Source organism: Saccopteryx leptura, chromosome 1, assembly GCF_036850995.1.
Source record: "Saccopteryx leptura isolate mSacLep1 chromosome 1, mSacLep1_pri_phased_curated, whole genome shotgun sequence".
In the NCBI taxonomy this organism is placed as follows: Eukaryota; Metazoa; Chordata; class Mammalia; order Chiroptera; family Emballonuridae; genus Saccopteryx; species Saccopteryx leptura.
In genome coordinates this window covers 18784016-18798743 of record NC_089503.1, presented here as the reverse complement: position 1 = coordinate 18798743, position 14728 = coordinate 18784016, and positions in this window count along the sequence as shown.

Below are 14728 nucleotides of genomic sequence, written 5' to 3'. Positions count from 1 at the left end.
AAACTTCCCAGGCCAGGGGCATGGAGAGGAAGGGGTAACTGTGGGAAGCTCAGCCCCTGAGTGCCCCCAGCTAGTCTGCAGACTAAATCAGGCCCAGCACCCTGGTGAGCTGCTCTTTCCCCTTCCCACCAAGTGTTGTAGATGCAATTAGGACAAATAAGTACAAATTCCTCTTAAAATATGGCTGAATTCCTAGAGGCTTTCAGTCACTGGATAGTTTCTCAATCAGAGATTTTAAATTATAATCACTGCCCAAGTGGGGAAGGCCGGAGTGGGAGTGCAGGAACTACTATGGGGTCGGCGCTCCCGTGGGAGCTGTGACCGCTGACCTCACCAAGTCCACGTCCTTCTGTTGATCAGGTGGTCACCCAAGGTGACTTTTCCAACACCGATGGCCTGTCTGACCAAAGGACCTCTCCCACAATGCCCAGCCCCAAGCCTCTGGAGGAGGAGGTGGGGACAGGGGCTCCCAACCTGCTGCAAACAACCTACAAGGAACGCGAACTTGATGTCAGGCATGTGTCAGTAGCAAAGGAGAGAGAAATCCAACCTGGAAATAGAAGACAGCAGAGGTGGTCCCCACGTCGCCTCCCCCAACACTAGGCACACGCCTGTCCTGTGCCCTCCCTCCCTCCCCAGTCCCCCCACCCCCATCCTGTGGCCTCGCTCCCTCACCAGTGCCCCACCCCCGTCCTGTGACCTCCCTCCCTCACCAGTGCCCCCACCCCCGTCCTGTGGCCTCCCTCCCTCCCTCACCAGTGCCCCATCCCCGTCCCGTGGCCTCCCTCCCTCACCAGTGCCCCCACCCCCGTCCCGTGGCCTCCCTCCCTCCCCAGTGCCCCACCCCCGTCCCGTGGCCTCCCTCCCTCACCAGTGCCCCACCCCCGTCCCGTGGCCTCCCTCCCTCATCAGTGCCCCACCCCCGTCCCGTGGCCTCCCTCCCTCCCTCACCAGTGCCCCACCCCCGTCCCGTGGCCTCCCTCCCTCCCTCACCAGTGCCCCCACCCCGTCCCGTGGCCTCCCTCCCTCCCTCACCAGTGCCCCACCCCCGTCCCGTGGCCTCCCTCCCTCCCTCACCAGTGCCCCATCCCCGTCCCGTGGCCTCCCTCCCTCCCTCACCAGTGCCCCCGCCCCCATCCCGTGGCCTCCCTCCCACCCTCACCAGTGCCCCATCCCCGTCCCGTGGCCTCCCTCCCTCCCTCACCAGTGCCCCATCCCCGTCCCGTGGCCTCCCTCCCTCCCTCACCAGTGCCCCATCCCCGTCCCGTGGCCTCCCTCCCTCCCTCACCAGTGCCCCATCCCCGTCCCGTGGCCTCCCTCCCTCCCTCACCAGTGCCCCCGCCCCCATCCCGTGGCCTCCCTCCCACCCTCACCAGTGCCCCATCCCCGTCCCGTGGCCTCCCTCCCTCCCTCACCAGTGCCCCATCCCCGTCCCGTGGCCTCCCTCCCTCCCTCACCAGTGCCCCCGCCCCCGTCCCGTGGCCTCCCTCCCTCCCTCACCAGTGCCCCATCCCCGTCCCGTGGCCTCCCTCCCTCCCTCACCAGTGCCCCATCCCCGTCCCGTGGCCTCCCTCCCTCCCTCACCAGTGCCCCCACCCCGTCCCGTGGCCTCCCTCCCACCCTCACCAGTGCCCCACCCCCGACCTGTGGCCTCCCTCCCTCACCAGTGCCCCACCCCCATCCTGTGGCCTCCCTCCCTCACCAGTGCCCCCGCCCCCGTCCTGTGGCCTCCCTCCCTCACCACTGCCCCCACCCCGTCCTGTGCCCTCCCTCCCTCACCAGTGCCCCACCCCCGTCCTGTGGCCTCCCTCCCTCCCTCACCAGTGCCCCACCCCTGTCCTGTGCCCTCCCTCCCTCACCACTGCCCCGCCCCCGTCCTGTGACCTCCCTCCCTCACCAGTGCCCCCGCCCCCGTCCTGTGGCCTCCCTCCCTCACCAGTGCCCCCGCCCCCGTCCTGTAGCCTCCCTCCCTCACCAGTGCCCCCGCCCCCGTCCCGTGGCCTCCCTCCCTCACCAGTGCCCCCACCCCCGTCCCGTGCCCTCCCTCCCTCCCTCCCTCACCAGTGCCCCACCCCCGTCCTGTGGCCTCCCTCCCTCACTCCTACTTCCTGAGCCCTGAGCTCTGCCAAACTGAGCCTCTCCCTGCTTCCCGCACCCAGCTGCTCATCCTGCACTCCAGGTGCTGTCCCTCCACCTGCTGTTCCCTCCCAACCAGCTTCTTCAAAGGGTCCTAGTTCAAAGGCTGTTTCCCTGCTCACAGGAAGAGACAATCTGGAGGAAGTGGGGGAGGTAGCACCCCAGGAGCTGGGAATCCGGCTTCTCACCACTGACCTGCCAGAGGCCTTGGCCCCCAGTGCTTCTCACCAGATCTCTGCTCCTCATCCGTAAATTGGAGCCCCTGGGGCTCATGATAGCTAAGCTCCCTCCTCCATTGGTTTCTTAGTATAGCCTTCGTCCCTGGCCTGGTCTTAGAACTGTCAACAGGCCCCTTGGAAGGCTGGAAATGGAGAGCTTGGTCCACTCTGTAGAGTGAGGGTAACCAGGACACCCTCAAGGAGGCAGAAAGACACGTGGTCACAGTGGGAGGAGCCTGGGTTTTAGTCCTGTCTCTGCCTTGACTTGCTGTGTGACCTCAAGTAAATCTCTCACCCTCTCTGGGTCTCTGGGTTCCAACTGTACCATGAAGGATCTCTATGGTCCCTTCCTGCTCTAAAACTCTAAGATCCTGGACTTCCAGCTCCAACCCCTGCTTAGCTGGGGGGGGGGGGGGTGAAAGTCAGGGAGGAGACAGAAATCTCAGAGGAAGGGTCCAGAACATCTTCCCCAAACCCTCTCCAGACCCGGACCCACTGCATCCAAAGGGCGACATCAGCTAGTCCCAAACGAGGGCTGCTGGCTCTAAGGAGCAGCAGCCTCTTCACAGACCTCCACACACGGCTGGTTCCCCAGGAGCCAGACCGTGCACCGACTCATTATCTTTGTGTCTAGGAAGCAACATGACATGAGCTTTGAAACCCAAATGAAAGATACACAACCGAGACCCCCTTCCCTCGCGCCTCACCTCGACACCAGGATTTATCACTTTCATTTTAATAGATTAATTACTTAGGAAGGTGTTTGAGAGGCTTCCTTCTCAGCACAGAGCAATCACAGGGTGACCAGGCTTCCCTGGGCAAGCTCAGGGGGAGTGCAGGCTGGGGGGAGCAGGCTGGCTTTAATTGCTCAGGGTGTGCACTAACATCCCAGTGATGCTCTTCTTAGAGAAGATGCTTTATTAGGAAGTGTGAAACTACAAATCGTCACTGGGCAGCCAGCTGGACTTAACAGCAAGCAAACTGCACTCCGCCTGTCCTGCTCCGTAAGCACCTCCCCCTTGTCATTTACAGATGAGACAGAGAGGTCCTGGAGGGTAAGTCTGTACTGATGCTGGTTTATTCCATTCATTCATTCAATCAGTATTTACTGAGCATCTCCTACAGAGCAGGCACTGTACTAGGCACTGAGGATACAGCAGCAAACCAAACAGGTCAAAATCTCTGCCCGCCTGGGGCTTACATTTTAGCAAGAGTGAGAGATGATAAACAAAAGAAATATATAGCTTGCTGTATTTGTTCTCTATTACCTGGTAACAGATTACCACAAACTTAGTGGCTTCAAACAACCCACACTAACTATCTCCCGATCTCCAAGGGGTCAAGGGTCTAGGCACAAGTGCCTGAAATCAAGGCGGTAGCCTGGCTGCTTCCCCCTCTGGAGTTTAGGGTCCTCTTTCAAGTTCAAGTGGATGTCGGAGGAATTGAGCCCCTCACTGGCTGCCAGTGGGGCTTACTCTCAGCTCTTAGAGGTGGCTCTCAGGTCCTAGCTTAGCTGCATGGCCCCCTCCGTCTTCTAAGCCAGCAATGGAAACCTTGTCACTTATCAAACCTCTCAGGCTTTGAATCTCTCTCACCAGGGGAAGCCCAGGGTCTCTGAAGGGCTCATCTAATAAGGTTATGCCCTCTAGGATAATCTTCCTTTCTTCAAGTCTATTAATGATTTGGGACTTTAATCCCATCTGCAAAATCCCTCACAATGGCATCTAGATTCACGTTTGACGGATGTTAACTGGGGGAAGGTGTGCGAACTCCAGGGAGCTGGAGTCTGCAGACATCCCAAACTCTGAAGCTACGAGGTGATAGGAAGAGAAATTAGCAGGAAAAGGGGACACAGAGGGATGGGGGTTGTGATTTTCAATAGGCGGTCAAGGAAAGTGCCACCTAGAAATGGCATTCAAGCTAATACTTAAAAGATGAAGGAGTTAGCCTTGTGGTTCTCTGGGAAGTGACACCAGTCTGAGAGAAAAGCAAGTGCAAAGTCCCTGAGGCAGCGTGTGGGAGGAACACAAGGACTGTCAAGAGTCACAAAGATGAGTCACAGGTTCAGACAGTGTAGGTTGCAGGCCATGATGAGGAATGATGAACGAAATGAATTTTGAGCAGAGGAGTGTCATGATTTGATGTACATTTCTAAAAAAGAAATCTCTTGGGCTGTGGGGTTGAGAACAGACTGCAGGGGACAAGGGCTGAGCAAGGAAACCAATTAGGAGGCCTTTGTAATTACCCTGCGGAAGAGCCATGGTGCCCCAGCCCCGGCCGGCCGTGTTCTGAAGCTAGAGCCGACAGAGTTTCCTGACAGATTGGGGTTTGCTTGGGAGAAAAGGGGAAGCCTAGCAGGGTCCCTCCCCCAGGCTGCATGCACAGTGTCAGCTCCCAGACACCCTCAGGAGGCATCTCTGCACAGCTGTACAAAAGCAATAGGTACCTTCTAAATAGACAAGAGACTTTGATCTAACCTTTCAACAGTACCCCAGCGTCTTAATTAAATTCTCCTGTTTGCAGGCACCAAAGTCAGCACCATACTGGCAGACCTGTCAGTGGGAGCCTGGGCGGGGGTGGGGAGTCCAGATTTCAGGTTTCTCACCCCTGCCTGAACTCCCCCACCCAATTCACTCACAGTACTGTAGGAATGGCCATCCCCAAACACAGTTCTCAATATGACCCTCTCTTCTTCAAAAGCAGCTTCCATAGATCATTACTTCTTCCAAATACGGCCACATGGCCTCAATTCTAAGACATCGTAAGTTGTAAGAAGCCTTATTGATTAAATAACCAGGTTTCAGGGATTTTAAAGAAACCCTATGTTATAGTGCATGTCACCTATAAGACACTCCTCTGTCTCCTAAATACGGAAATATTCCCCTTACAAGTGTAACTGCAGTGAGGGTAGCGAAGGGTTTTGTAGTCAACACTTAGTTCACCTTAAGATTCTGCCACTGCAGGACTTGTCAGAGCCTTGACTGATCACAAGCACTGGGCCCCTCCCAGCGGGTCATAAAGCATCCACCTGTTTCCAAGCTTATTTAACCTCCAATGCACTTGGTCTTCTCGTTTGGTAGAGCATGTTGCAGGACTGGTCTTCCCCAGGAAACACTGTGAAAATTGCTGACTTACAAACTGAATACCAAACGTCTCAGCTAGGTACTCAAGGCGCCTGTGGTCCAGCCCCAGCCTATCTTTCCTCATCCAGCTTCTGCCCCAGGGCTCTCGTGCTTCCTTAACTACACACTGCCGGTGCAGACCCTGAACTTCTGCTCCTGTTCTATTTCAGGCAGATACCCCAAACCAACCCAGCCCTCACCTATTCTTCACTCCGTCCATTAAATCATACATATTGAGCCTCTAAAGAATGTACCAGGAACTCTTCCAGGCATAAATGATAGCATTGTGAACAAGATAGGCATAGCTCCAAGCCTCGGGGATGCACAAACGTCCACATCCACACACACATGTGCACGCACCTAACTGAAATCTGGGTCAGGTGCCGTGCGGAATGAAAGCAGGGTGCTAGGAGAGTGTAACGGGAGAACAGCGCATTTGGAGCAGGTGTCTTTGAGCTGAGATCTGGCGGATGAGGAGGAGCCCCTCAGGTGGAGAGCGAGGACAGAGAGCTCCAGGCAGAGGCTGTGATGTATGGGAAGGCTCTGAGCTGGAAAAAAGCTGGCATATTTGCAAAGCTGAGAGGGATTCAGCGTGGCTCAATTGGAGTGAATGAGACTGAGAAAGAAAGATTCTGAGTTCAGCTATGGGATCTCGTGGGCCATGTGAAGAATGTGGGGATTTTATCCTTAGGGCAATGGTCAGTCGCTAAAAGACTGTTACGGCCTGAAGCATGAAAAGCATTTGGGGGGATTTACAGGAGAGAGGGCGCGGAGATTCTAAGAAGCTGCATCATCCCTTTGATTGCAAATGTCAGAACATCTGACCTAAAGCAGTTCGAGTAAAAACAGAATTTATTAGTAAATGGAGCTGTTTCAGGGATAAAGAGGGATTCAGGCAAGGCTTGATCAACGTTCCATGTTCCCATAACTCAGTTTCTTCCGCTATATCTCATCTCTCCCACATTGTATTTTTCTGAAGCTGGAAACGGGGAGAGACAGTCAGACAGACTCCCGCATGCGCCCGACCGGGATCCACCCGGCACGCCCACCAGGGGGCGATGCTCTGCCCCTCCGGGGTGTCGCTCTGCCGCGACCAGAGCCACTCTAGCGCCTGGGGCAGAGGCCAAGGAGCCATCCCCAGCGCCCGGGCCATCTTTGCTCCAATGGAGCCTTGGCTGCGGGAGGGGAAGAGAGAGACAGAGAGGAAGGAGGGGGGCGGTGGAGAAGCAAATGGGCGCCTCCCCCATGTGCCCTGGCCGGGAATCAAACCCAGGTCCCCCGCACGCCAGGCCAACGCTCCACCGCTGAGCCAACCAGCCAGGGCTTCATCTCTCCCACATTTTAATGGCTCCATTGCCCCCCAGGGTCATGCTGCATGGGGGGCAAGGTGGCTGCCATGGCTCCACTCCCACATTTGCTCTCGCCCAGGCACATTCTGGAAAGAGCTGAGACTGCTTCCCTAATGGCACAATCAGGCCCTGAAATTGAGTCTCACTGGCTCTGATTGGCCTGCCCTCGGTCTTGTGCTCTTCTCTGAACCAATCATTGGGGCCAGAGGAATGGAAGAAGCCTGTCGGCTGTGGGTCACCTGTTCTGGTTACCCCTGGAGGCAGGCATGGAACCAGCTTCCTGGGAGCTACATTGAAGAGGCAAAGGTACATCCCCCCAGATTAAAACCAGGCTCTGTTACAGACAACATGGTGAGAGAAGAATGGGTGCACAACCAGTGCCTAGTGTCCAGGCAAAAGGAGATGGTGTCTCGCTGCAGGGCAGTGGAAGCAGAAGTGGGGAAGAAGGGACAGATCTGACATATATTTTAACGGGAAGATCAACAGAACACGGTGACAAGTGAGATGCTGGTGATGAGTCTAGGGTTCTGACAGAGCCACCGAGTTAAGACAAGGAAGGTACAAGGTGAAGCAAGTTTGCAGCCTCGGGGGAGATCAGTTAAAACCGTTCCGTCCTTCTAGGCCTTCCTCGTACGCCATGGCCTCTGAGGTACCCTCCCACATGCTCTTCTGGCCACATTTCTCTTCCCCTGCACGGCCACTCCCCTTGCCTGTGTCCAACATTATTATTCTTTGTTTCACAGCTCACTGCCCCCCTCCAGACTGAGCTATGTGTGGATAAGGATGCTGTTCTATTCATCTCAACCCCCCTGCAGGCCTGGCATATAGTAGACGCTCAGTGAATAGCTATAGAACTAAATTAAAAAAAAAAAAACTCAAAAAGGAAAGGACCCTCCCAGATACCCCCTGAGGTCCCAAATCTAGAAAAAATTCTCAAAAAACACATTCCCAGTACCCTGTATGGTCCAACAGGTTAGCCAAACTCCTGGTCTCCCCCACCTCCCCACCCGCCAGAAAGGGAGGCCACGCCTTCCCAGGGAGCCCCGTGTGATCTACAAAGACCTGTCTGCTCCTGGTAGCCTCCCACTAGTCCTTCCCTGCCTCACCAGCTCCTCTGCTTTATCAGGCTGTGCAGTTGTTTAAAGAGAGATGTCAGGACCCGCAGTAAAGTCTGTCTTGTGTTTCCAAACTATAAAACAATGATAGAATTTGTTGGGTCTCTTTATGTCTCCAGGAGTGGAAATCACTCTCGTCTTCCAATAAAATGCCAGCTCCCTAATTAAAGTCTCCAAGGCTGAGACCTCCAGGCCCGGCTCCCTCCTCAGAGCAGCCTCTCTTTATCCTTTGGGGCTAGGAGGCATGGGAGGTTGCTACGCTGGCCGCCATGTTAGGCCCCAGACCCCGAGGACCCTGGGGAGGAGAAGATTGTGAGAGAGGACCCACCTACCCTGGTCCAGTGGGATCTCCACGCGGACCCTGCAGGACCCCTTCCAGCCTTCCTGTCCCCTGGCCCTACTGTTCTAGGTGGGACTAAGCTAAGGCTAGTTCCGGTTTTTAATTTTTTATATCTTTCCTCACAACTGCTTCTGTCCTCGAATTTAAAAAAGGGAGACTGGAGTGGGATAAAGTGGAGGATTTCACAAGGAAGCCAGCCCGGGGTGGAGAGAGAGAGCCTCAGCCCACCCCCTTCAAAGGACGGCAGACATCAGAATGAACTTCAAGTGAGATTTTTCAGAGACTGAAAATGTCAGAGTGAAAATAGCAGTGTCGGCAGTCTCACCTCCCGTCTGCTTTGTGGAGCCTGAGCTCGTGCCCAGTGGACGACAGCGGGAAGGGAAGGAGGTCGGGTCCTCAAAGCAGGGGGCCACTCCCTTCCAGGCGGCCTAGTGAGGAAGAACGGACGGGGCCGAGTGGGCAGGAGGAAGAGTGGCGTGTGGTTGCAAGAGCTCCTAGCGGGACGACTGTCGGCCGGCGGTGAGCCACAGGGCTACACTGTCCGTCCGGCCCAGGCTAGCGGAGCTGGATCACCCAACAGACAACTGCAGCCGCTCAGGACTGAGGGGAAGGGAGCTGGTGTGGGCAGAAAGTATGGCTCAGGCACAGGAAGCCTTAAACATCCCAGAGTTTTTATTTAACAGTAAGCAAAAATCCAATCATCAGGATTGTGCAGCTACTAAAAAGCCTATGTGTCTTTAAGTTGCATTATAAGAAGTATGAGATTCTAAAGAGAGGAGGGGATTGTCTCCTGCTGCTCCCATCAGAATAAGCAGAGTGTGTCCAGGTCGTCTGACCCTTACTACTTTCCCTATCACAAAAGTGAGGCTGGGCTAGCCGTAACCTGCCAGTCAGATACAGGCACGTGAATATGTGTGTGTACACATACTGGTACTAGTCCCGAAGGGTGTTCAAATTGTCTGCTCTCTACCTCAACCCTAACTACCCCACCCTGCTCACATCTCCACCTCCCCATGGAAGCTTTCCTGCAGTTTGTCAGTTACTCAGCCACACCTAGTCCCACTGCTGGCAGAGGGAGGGAGGTGGTGGATTCGGGGGAAGGAGAAGAAAGGGAGGGGTGGAAGGTTTCATCCATGTGGCCTGGCTTCCGAAAGGATCATCCATCTGAAGTCACAGGATCTTTCTCACTGACAACATCAGCCTCCCACTAGTCCTTCCTGACTGTCACCATCCTGGTCCTTCCTGACTGTGACCTTCTTGAGGGAGTATTTTACCTCCTTTCCTACTTAGAGCTCAGTGTTGGTCTAGCTTCAGGATGTACCAGGCCGGGAAGAGAGGGAGGTCAAGAAGAAGACCCAGTCCACCCCCGCCTGGAGCTCTTCAGACGAGAGTGACAGCGGGCAAAGGTGCCACCCCTGTCAAGTGGAGAAATGAAGGGCCTGAGGCTGCTCTGCCCACAGGCCCACTGGGGACAGGGGCCCAAGCGGTGTGGCAGCTGACTGCAGGCAGCTGCAGGGCTGTTGGGATCATGTGATTTTGGAGACTCAGGAGACGCTACCTTCTCCATGGTAGGAGAGACAAAAGGATGACTGTGAGTCAGCAGAAGGAAGAGTTCTGCAAGGGTCCAAGTCAGTCCAAGAAGGAGCTACCTGGAAATAGTCCCCTTGACCGGAGGTGTTCCAGGCACGGAATGAATGACCTCACTGGCATCAGAAGTGGGGAGCAAAGGCTAGACTTGGCTTTGTCTCCTTCTAAGCAGGTTCTAGAACCTGTTCACTAAGCCGGTACCTCACAGTGACCTGGGGAAAATCCCATCTAGGCATGCGTTTCAAGTAGCACAATGAAGGGGGCACTGCCAGCTCCCGGGGTGTGCGTCATCCTGGGGCAGAGGCTGTCCAGAGGGCCTCTCTGGAGGGTTCTCAGGCACCTCCAGGCTCAGCTCTGAGCCCAGTGACAGAGCAGGAGGTGTGTGCGCTCATGAGGCAGTGAGGGCTGCGTGCAGGCATGGAGGTGCAAACCCAGGCCCGGCACCAGGCCCAGCGGTGTGACTCGGGACAGATGACTTCTCTTCACCTCAGCTTTCACCACCTGCAAAACAGAGACACCACTAACGACTAAACTTAAAGACATTAAAAGGCTAAGTGAAGGGAGGAGTAGAAGCTATCAAGGATGGGGCCTATCACTCAGTACATGCTCAATAAATGTGAGCTGCGACTATAACTACGAGTACATCCAATGTGCTCCCTCACGTGTATAACTCTGCGTCCGATGCTTCCTGGGGCCTGAGAGAACCCAGGGAGGAAGGCTGGGCATCCTGCTTCACAACAAGGAGACAGGCTCAGGGAGTGGAATGATTCAGCAGCAAGAAGGTCCACTCAGATGGTCCTTCCCAGAGCCATTCCCAGAGCCACAAACCACCACAGGGAGCCCCCAGGGGCCTGAAGCAAGCTAGGTTCTCTCCATCCTGACCTGGGCATCTCAGGTAGGTGGACTACCTTAAGGGAGTCTGCCAGGGTCCATAGAGAGGCACAGCCCGCAGTACTAGGGGAGAGGAGTTCAGGCGTGACTCCTTACGGCTCTGGGAGTTCCGCAGCCGCCCCGCCCAGAGGCTCTGCTGAGCTGACCAAGGCCAAAGCCTCGGGCACTGTATCTGCTGCCTTGTCCCACCTCCCAGCCTCCGGTCGCACTGAACTGCCTATTCCTTTCTCTACATGTTCCAGTTTCCTTCTCCCAGGACTCGCTGAAGCTGCTCCCTCGCCTGGAATGCCCTTCTCCTCCCTACGTGTCCGACTCTTACATCTCCCAGCCGGCACAGCCACACGGAGCTACGTGTTCACTCTGGGTCTCTAGCTCCTCATCTGGAGCAAGGGAGAGTTGGACTTGCTGATCTCTAAGGTCTCTTCTGGGGCCTGATTTAAATGTCACCTCCTCCAGGAAGCCCAAGCTCACCTGCCAACATGGAAGAGATCACCCTGTCCTCTGAAAGCCCACAGTGCTCTATGCAAACCTTCATATGGGACAGATCACTCATAGTCGTGTGGGCTCACATCTGATCTCCCCTTCTAGATGCTAAGTTTCTCAAGGGCAGGTGGGTTCCATGTTGCCTTCATTTCTGTTTTCCTCTAGTGGGTGGTGGGTGGACAGATAGATGGACTCAAGGACAAGCAGAAATGAGCGTTTGTGGCTTCAGTCATACCCCTGGAGCCCAGAGGAAGATGTTTTCGCCCCCAAGGAATGAAATGCTGATGGCTAAACTGCACATTCTTGAGCAGAGGGTGCAATATTGGAGCAGAGAAAGTAAAGAATTTCCAAAGTCAAAATGCCTGGGTAAGGCCCTCCTTGTCCCCTGTCCATTTGCTAGGGACCCTGGAAACACCCTTCACTAGGCTCCTCTTCCTCCCTCCCCGCCCCAACCTCAGCTCAGCCCTTTCTCAGCCCTTACTGCCACCTCACCTTCTGACAAGTTCCTTCTGCTCTGACACCATTCACAAGACCCCTAGTGATGAGGAAGGGGAGTGACCTTCCCCAGTCACCCAGCTCGACTCTGCCAGAGAGAGGACCGGAACCCAGGACTGTTGGTGCCCATCTTGGCTCCTTCCACTGGCTGTCACTGTCCTTCTGGGTCCTCCAGGCAGGCCCAAGTCTTGCATCACCAACAGTCTGTTGATTGTGGAGGATGATGAAGCCAGAAATGGTGAGCTAAACCTTCCCCTCACCTATGTCCCCCACCAATTTGTCCCTCCCCAAGTCCCGTCCCCTCCCAGCCGGCCCTGGGATTTAATGTGGATCCCCGGAGGGAGAGGTTTGCTGGGACTTTGTTGTTTCCATCCTCGTCTGCCCTGCACCCACAGCCCGACTTTCCCAAGCAAAGCCACTAAATCATTTTTATAGGATTCGAGGTACTTTCTACCTGGCTAGTCTCCTGCCAATACAAAACGTCTTCCAGGATCGGGGAAGACTGGTTGGCTTGAACGGCTGCTCATTAGGGGAAGATTAATAGGGCCACTGCTCCAATTAATGTGTTATTGACCCCTCCCTTACTATAACCAGCCAAACAGTTCAACCTCCGGCTCAAGGTGGAGTTGACTCAGAACTCAGGTCCATTTTGTGGAGAGAGCAAGCTCCTTTGGGTTAGTCCTGCCTGAGGGGTAACAGACAAGCCCTTCTGCCATCTCAGAGTGTGGGAACCCTCACCTCCGTTTCTCACAGGCCAGCAATATAACAGCTACATTGATTGAGTGTTTTCTGTGTGCTAGGTGCTCCGCCAAGCACCTTACACGCATAATTTCATTAATTCCCATTAGTCCCATTTTACAGAGAGGGAAAGTGAGGTTCAGAGAGGCAAATAACCTTCACAAGATCATACAGGAAGTTGTAAATCCAGTACCCAAACCCAACCACTAATTATAATTATAGCACACATTGACATGGTGCCCACTAAACGCTTAGCAGTGTTCTAGATCAGCTCTGACAAATAGGAATATAATGCAAGCCACTTATATAACTTCAGTTTCCCAGTAAACACATTAGAGAAAGTAGAAAGAAACAGAGGAAAAATAATTTTACCATTTATTTAATATAATCCAACATGTACAAAATATTATTTCAACATGTAATCAGTATAAAAGAATTATTACTTTACTCTTTTATTAGTACGAACCTTCTAGATCTTGTGGTTATCTTCCTCTTCTAGCACATCTCAGTGTGGCTGAGCCATGTCTCCGGTGCTCAGTGGCCACGTGTAGCACGGGGTTGCCCTATGAATGCAGGTCTAGAGGCCTTAGGAAGATTTGTTCGTTTCATGTGTGTTAACATCCCACAAAGTGGCTATAATAATCCTCATCACCCCCGTTTTAGACTCAGAGAGGTGGGGTGAGTGGCCTAAGATCACGCAACAAGTAAGTGGCAAGACTGGGATTCGAACCGAGCAGGCTGGCTGCAGAACGTGTGTTCCCCCTGTGCTGCACTGTAACATCCTGTCAGGTGGGCAGGGAAGCCCTCCTCACACTGGAGCTTGGGGGGGTCCAGGAGGGCCTCGAGCTCTGAGAGCACCTCCCTGCTCTAGGGCGCCAGGCCCTGCGGGGTCTTTAAGACGAAAGGGCTGTAGCTGTTGTCCCTGCAGAGTCTCAGAAACAGCCTCCAGATAAGGCTGTGGATTCCTGGCTTCCTTGATGGAATTACAGAAATGATTGCCAGCACTGGCCTGGCGGGGCCTACAATGGTTAGGGCCAGTGCCAGGCATTTCACACTGGTTACTTTGCTAACTCCTCATGGCAACCCTGTGAGAGAGGTTGGTTCTCCCCATTATACCTCGAGAATGCTGAGGTTCAGAGAGTTTAAGTAACTTGTCCAAAGTCACACAGCTGGTCAGTGGCCAAACCGGGAATAGAACACACCACCATGAGACTTGAAACCCCGGGTTCTGCCCCTTTAATAGCTAAGTTGCCCCCCTGACTGATCTGTGAGCACTCCTCCCCAGGCGAAACCCAACCCCGCTCTCCCAGCCTATAATTCCAGCTTTTAGCCTGGCTGGTGGTACTGTGTGCACCTTCCAGCACCTTCTGCAGAGACCACGCTCATTTCTGTCGCCTTCTGTCACCGTCCTTGGTCCACACCCATGGCTCTTGTGGACCCTGCCTGCATGGCCCTGCTTCCCCTCCCTCCAGGTCCCTCTACCCCCCTATGCCTGAAATTCTTCACTTTACCCACTGCCACAAGTCCCACAATTAACCCCTGAGTTAACAATTCCCCTTTCTTAAATAAAACAAAACAAATGCCCCCAAAAGAAGCAATCAATCAAACACGTCATAAGAATTCCTTTGTCTAATCTCTATCCCTCCCAGAGGCCCACTTATAGGAATTGGAAGTTTAGCCTGGAAGGAAATAGAGAATTAACTTCAATCAGAGTAGAATGGTCCATAGGGATCCTCCAGCCCAGCCCCTTCATGTCACGTCCTGGGAGAGACACAGAGTGGGTGACCCAAGATTGCGCAGCGAGTCGGAGCACACGCACTCAGGGCCATGGCTCCTGCACAGTTCTCCTCACCCTGCACCTCACTCCCCTCCCGGACTGGGGAAGCAGGTTCCCTGGGGACAGAGGCTGTTCACTCTACCTCAGCCCTTCCCTCTAGTTTGAGGCCCCAGGACGAAAGGTTCGGCAGTCCCCCAGGGCAAAGGAGATAAACCCAGGAAGGCAGCTGCACCAGCCCACCTTCCCTTCCAGGTCTGAAGGGCTCCCCTGACCAGTCCTGGTAGTAGAGAATGCAGGTGTGGACCCACAGAAAAGCAGCAGTCTTTACTTCCCGGTGACCCCTGGAGGTAGGGGTGATGGCCATTCCCATTTTAGAGATGAGGCAACTGAGGCTCAGAAGGATAAACAGCCACACAGCTGGGCTGTCTCTAACCCCTAAGCCTGGATTCCTGCCACTGCCCCCAAGTAAGGACTGAG